Source organism: Misgurnus anguillicaudatus, chromosome 5 (genome assembly GCF_027580225.2).
Source record: "Misgurnus anguillicaudatus chromosome 5, ASM2758022v2, whole genome shotgun sequence".
NCBI classification, from domain to species: domain Eukaryota; kingdom Metazoa; phylum Chordata; class Actinopteri; order Cypriniformes; family Cobitidae; genus Misgurnus; species Misgurnus anguillicaudatus.
The window spans coordinates 13,522,979-13,529,917 of NC_073341.2; the positions used below are offsets into that span (position 1 = coordinate 13,522,979).

General features: G+C 37.1%; 1 long non-coding RNA gene across 1 annotated transcript; it reads right to left on the reverse strand.

The window, feature by feature from the left end:
• Window positions 1-640: 640 nt before the first annotated feature.
• Window positions 641-5,369, reverse strand: LOC141363926 (uncharacterized). The gene is made up of 2 exons (XR_012369596.1): window positions 1,424-5,369; window positions 641-936 (listed from the first exon to the last, which is right to left on the reverse strand). It is a non-coding gene; the product is annotated as an uncharacterized lncRNA (long non-coding RNA).
• Between the last annotated feature and the right edge of the window lie 1,570 nt (window positions 5,370-6,939).

The following is a 6,939-nucleotide window of genomic DNA, read 5'->3' on the forward strand; positions in this document are numbered from 1 at the left end:
AAATAGACCAGTTTCTCTGATTGGTTGTATTGCGGCGTCTCATGCGTCTTTACGTCTTTAGCATATTTGTGACTTGATACTAGCAACGTGTTTTTTCGTGGCATTTTATGAATCGTGTAAAATATGGATATTAGAACATTTAGAATGAACCAGCACCGCCTGCTCCATCTGACTTCATGCAAACACAGATTGGCTCAAACTCGGAGATTAGAGGTCGAGGTGGAATTTTCAAATCTACAGAACACTGTTTTAAGGAAGTTTAATGTTCGTACACGCCGGCTTCAGCTTTTTTAACCTGTTAGCTAGCACTTATATTTTTGAGCATTTTCTGAAAAACGACAACTCCAAACTAAAACATCTGCAGCTCTTAAACCCTATGGTCTATATTCATAATTCTGGTCTTGTTTGAAACTAGACACTTGACATATTGTTGCCTAATAGTCATAACAACTCAGAGTAGTAAAGAAACAGAGTAAAACAAGGTAAAATATACATTAAATGACTTCCGTTTTTCTTTAAATAACATTCACTTAGCAAAAAAGGTATGAAATGGTCATGTGAGACACCTGGGGACACCATATAGGTGAACTGAATGTCTGACCATGCTGTGATTCAAATTTGAGAATGATACTCCAAAAAATGTTGTTTCTGTGAGCTTTTATTTCAAAAAAGTCCAGGCGTCCTTTCAGAAAAAGTGCACTTGGAAACTCCAAATATACACATGATAACAATATGACATGATTATAAAAAGAAAATGAGTCAGGACTACATATTACATTATGTATATCAATTCAGAACTTCTCTGCCCACCAAAGCACATAGAAAAAACTATTTCAGAAAAAAACATTTGCACATTATAACAAAATACTTGCTATTTTGAATATGGTCGCTCATGAATGCACTCCAGATTCCAGTCCTCCTGTGTCAGCTGAAGTCCTGTTTTACATCACATCACACACACACACACACACACACACACACACACACACACACACACACACACACACACACACACAAAGCAAGAGAGGATTTTAGTTTGAGTCAAAAGTTAGAGACATACAACTATTTGTATGAGAAACTATGATGTAATATACATGAACATAATACATATACACAAACACACACACATTACATGAATATATTTATTTATAATTACAAAAGTCTTATGTTTGCCAAATAACCTATATTTCTCAGCTGGTAATACTCATATTTTCCACCACATATCTTATTTTCTAGTTTTTAGTTTGTATATTCTGTGCATTTGATTCATATAGCTATAAATATGATGCATTTATATAACATGTCATACAAAAACGAAACCATGTAAAACTCGTATATTAGTCATCTCCGGTGTTACTTTATAATCAAAACAGCTAACATGAAACAAGAAATGTAACGTAAATCAACAAAAGAATCCACTTACTTTATCCAAGCGAGCGCAGCTGAGCTCATAATCCGGTCCATCTCTCCTCGACGACGCGCTTTGTTTACATCCAGTCTTGCATTGTTGATCCGCGATCATGCTCTTTATCAACTTCTCCAAAGAACTTTCAACACAAAAAAGTCATCTGTAGTCCACGATCCACAATGGAGATGTTATATCTAACATTTGAAGAGGTTTCTCAGCGGCTCCGGAGAGCTTAGCCGGCTGCTATGCTACCCAAACAAACAAACGCGCACGGAGGGGGCGTGGGCATTTCTCTCCATGCGCTTCTTCTTCTTCTTCTTCTTATTTTATGGCAGTTGGCAAACAACGTCTGGTTGCATTACTGCCACCTTCTGAAATGGAGTGTGGGTCTGAATACTATTGTTCCTACACTTAAATTATCCTTATTAAACCAGTTTTCCTAAAAAATAAAAATAAAAACTTAAAACATAAATCACTAGATTTCCTTTGCAATATTTCATTTATTTTCAACGGTATCTCTTCATCTTCTAGCTGATGGATTAAATGCTGCCTCTCATTACTATATTTAGTACATACCTCAATAGCATGTTCTATGGTATCCTGTGTGTTACATACACTACACCTCCCATTATCATGTTTTTTCATTAAAACTAATGTACTATTTAATCCTGTGTGCCCAAATCTCATTCTTGAAATTATATTTTCTTCATTTATATTTCTGCAAGTACTTCTACTCACCCCCACTCTTTTTTGGATACTATATAATTTCCTACCGGAATGACCATTATCCCACAGGACTTGCCACTTCTCCTTTATCTTTCCTTTTATGATTGATTTAACTTCAGCTTTACTGTAATTAATACTTAAATTTATATTCTCCAATTCAGTTGCTTCTTTGGCATTCTTATCAGCCAACTCGTTCCCTACTACTCCTTTATGTGCAGGGATCCATACACATCCAACTTTGACTCCACCTTTAATTAATTTACTTGCCATTTGGACAATTTCTATAACAATGTCTTGCCTAGATTGTGAATTAATGTTCTGAATACTTATCAAAGCTGAAGCTGAGTCAGAAGCAATTACCAAACTTCTTGGCTTATTGCTTTCAGCCCAAGAAAGCGCCAATACAATAGCAACAAACTCTGCTGTATAGACTGCTAAATTATCATTAATTCTTTTTTGGGATGCAATTTTTAACTTTGGAATAACAAACGCCACCCCCACTCTTGACTCCCTTTTTGACCCATCTGTGTAAATTATTATTCTATCTCCATATCTTTCTCTTAAATACCTCTGAACCACATTACTATCTATATCCTCCTTCTGAGCTTCTTCCAAAAGATTAAGATCAATGGAAAGATCTTCAAGAGTCCATATAGGAGTTCTCGAAATTACCACTGTAGGACTTATATCCAATGAGGCTATTTCCATCTCATATGCTTTCTGTTTAACAGTCCATCCAAAACTGCTTTTCATACCATTCTGTCTCTCTTGACTCTCTACCAGTGTAGCTTGACTTAAATGGTCTTCCCTATGACCTCTAAGATTTGCCCAGAACACCAGACTGAGTTGGTCCCTTCTAAGGTCTAATGGCATCTCCCCCATCTCTACTTGGATAGCTGTCACTGGAGTAGTTTTCAAAGCTCCACAACATAATCTTAGACCTTGATTCTGTATTCTATTTAGTTTATTTAAAATAGTCTTAGCAGCAGATCCATATACAATACCCCCATAGTCAAAAACTGACCAAAAAAGTCCAATATATATTGTTTGCATAGCACTCCTAGTTGCACCCCATTCCACCCCACGCAAACACCTCATTACATTCAATACCTTTTTACATTTTTCTACCATCTTCTGAATATGTATTGCCCATGTCATTCTTTTATCAAACCACATTCCAAGATATTTAAAAACCTCTACTCTTTCCAATTCCTTACCAGCTATTTGAATCTTAAGCTCCTGATTTATCTTCTTCCTAGTAAAGAAAATAACCTTAGTTTTTTCAACTGATATCCTAAATCCCCACTCAATTGCCCATTTATGCACTATATCCACTGCTTGTTGCATCTTACTCACACTGTGATAGACATTTCTCCCCCTTTTCCACATTGCTCCATCATCTGCAAATAAAGCTACTCCAATATTTCTTTCTACATTTTTAAATATGTAATTTATCATTATTGAAAATAACAATGGACTAATAATACTCCCTTGAGGAGTACCATTTTCTACCTCATATACCTCACTCAAAACTCCATTTACTTTAACTCTAATTCTTCTTTTAGATAAAAATGATTTAATCCACTTGAACACTCTCCCCTTTACTCCCAACTTATATAACTTGATAAGAAGCCCCTCCTTCCACATCATATCATAAGCTTTCTCGATATAGAAAAATATGGCTAATACAGTTTCTTTGTTTACTTGAGCCTTTCTTATGACATCTTCAAGTAGCACAATTGGGTCCATCGTCCCCCTACCTTTCCTAAAACCACTCTGGTAATTCTTTAGCACATCCTTAGATTCTAATAAGAACACCAATCTATCATTTACCATTCTTTCCATGATTTTACCCAACTGAGATGTAAGTGCAATAGGCCTATAACTACTAGGCAATTTAGCATCTTTACCAGGTTTCTTGATAGGAATAATAATTGATTCCTTCCAATTGCATGGTATTACCCCTTCTACCCATATCTTGTTAAACAGAACCATTATTACTTCCTTACCTTTATCAGTAAGATTTCCTAACATTGCATAACATACCATGTCCTTCCCTGGTGTAGATTTACCCACTTTCTTCAACGCACAGTTCAGTTCTTTCATTGTAAATAGATCATTTACCACACCATCATCCTCAATATCAACACCTATCTCAGCTCCATATCTTAGAATAGTAGCTTCCCTTCCTTCCCTTTCTTCCTGGTCTAAATTTGTTTCACTATGTACTTTTACTAATGACTTTGCTATTACCTCTGCCTTGTCCCTACTGGTAGTAATAATTCTATCACCTTCCATCATCACGGGATACTCATATTCTCTCCCATTACCCCTCATTTTCTTAATCATACCCCATACTTGTTGTATTGGCGTGGTTCTGCCAATGGAATCACAGAACTTTTGCCAATATTCTTTTTTTGCCTTTCTTATTGTTTTCCTCACTATTGCTTGCAATCTCTTATACTCAATCATATTCTGAAAGCTGTGTGTCCTCTTCAGAATTCTAAACACCCTATTTCTATGCTTTATACTCTCACTGCAATCCTTAGTCCACCATGGTACACTTTTTCTGACATTTTTAGTTTTCGTTTTAGGGACAGCTACTTCTGCTGCACCTATTAAGCTGTTGCTAATTTCCCTACATAATTTCTCTACACTCTGATCTTTATTTATACCCACCAAATTGTATTCACTAACCTCTCTAAATGTGTCCCAATCCGCTCTTTCTAATATCCATCTTCCTTCCCTCATTGCATGCTCACTTACCAATTCCACTCCTACCTGAATTAAAATGGGAAAATGGTCACTGCCTACAGTACTTTCTCTCAATACTTCCCAGCTACATATATCAGCTACTGACTTTGTAGCTAATGTAAGATCTATTGCAGATTCGTATCCCCTTGCTACATCAATCCTCGTACCTGTGCCATCATTCAGGCATACTAGCTCTTTCTCTCCCAAATATTCCTCAATCACATTTCCATTAAAATCATCCCTATCTCCCCAAAGAGTACTATGAGCATTGAAGTCACCACACCAAATACCTTTCCTATTTAAGTTCTCCCACATTTCATCTAGATATTCAACTTTTAAAAGTCTGCATGGGTTATAAAAATTAATGATACCCATACTACCACTATTTGTCCAGATTTCAATTACAATATATTCCAAATCCCCACCCTTCTTAACCTCTCTAAACTGCATTCCTCTTTTGACAAATATTGCACATCCTCCACCACTTCCCTCCCCTCTATCTCTTCTAACACCTATGTATCCCTTTATAACAAAATCTAATGACTGCTTAAGCCATGTCTCCTGAATGCAAACTACATCTGGTTTAATCTCTAATTTATAAATAAAGCCTTTTAACTCTTGCCCATTGGCAATTAGACTTCTTGCATTCCACTGTAAAATCACTAAGTTCCTACAGGTGTCAATGATAGATCACTTGTTTCACCTTGTATTAGATCAGCTTGTATCTTTTCCCATGATAGATTCTCCACATTTAAGAATCTAGCAGCAGCTTTAACAATGATTTTTATTTTCTCAGTTTTTGTTTTAGCTTGATCAGAACAATTAACCACATAGGCAATGAACAATATCAGTTTCTCTGAGTTTACCACATCCTCTTTTGGCCTTCTGCCCTCAGCATCACTAACTTGTGCTACCGATGTCTCATGTGTCTCATTCTTTCCTTTATTGACAACCTTTACAGCTTCAGCATATGTAATGTTTTGTGTTGTCCTTATTTGCTGCACCACAACTGCTCTTTTGCTTACAGGACATCCCCCATACGCAGCTGTATGATCCCCCCCACAGTTACAACATTTCCTCTCAACTCCCTCTCCACATTCTCCATATTCATGTTCTCCTCCACATTTCCCACATCTTAGTTTCCCTTTACAAACTTTAGCTATATGACCATACCTTTGGCATCTATAGCATCGAGTTGGCGGAGGAATATACTCCCGCACCCTGAAACTCAAATATCCCACCATCACTTTATCTGGCAACATTTGCTCTTTGAATTCCAACAATACCGTAGTGCTATCCACTTTCTCTCCATTACGATTTGCTTTTAGTCTTTTTATATCCACTACAGTACCTCCCCTAATACTCTTTTTAATATCATCCAATTTTTCCCCAATCGGTATACCAGTTATCACCCCTTTTGTTCTTGTACCTTCAAAGCTGCGTACTTCGCCCAATTCCTTTTTTACACACCGTTTGTAATCTCATAGCCTTATCTTTTTGCTCATTATTCTTGCATTTAATTAGTAGTCTGCCATCCCGTAACACCTTTGCCATACTTATGTCTCCTACTGCCTTTTTTAATCCACTAGTCAAGGAAAACAATCCGACTTCACCTATATCATGTCCCTCTTTAAACTTGACGACTACCTTCAGTTCCTCTTCCTGACTTATCTTCCTTTGCACATCTCTACCTACTGTATCAGCGACATCCTCAATACTCCTCTTCGAAGATCCTTTCCACATTCCCTCAGTCCTACTATTATTATTTATTCCTCCTCTCCCTTTACCCTGTACATATCCTTGATTTTTCCACTCCTCTAGACCTCTTAACCAATCCTCATTCCCATCTACCCAGTCACAAATCAGATTATGCCAAACCGCCAACTAACCTGACCTCCGACCAAACCCGCAACGACAACCTCCACCTCGCGGATCCTCTTCAGCGACCAGCCGCCTCTCCATGCGCTTCTGTAGATTTGCGCAGAAGTACACTTTACTGACGTAAGTTGAATCCTTGTAATCGTTTCATGATTGGTTACTTCCTCTGTCAA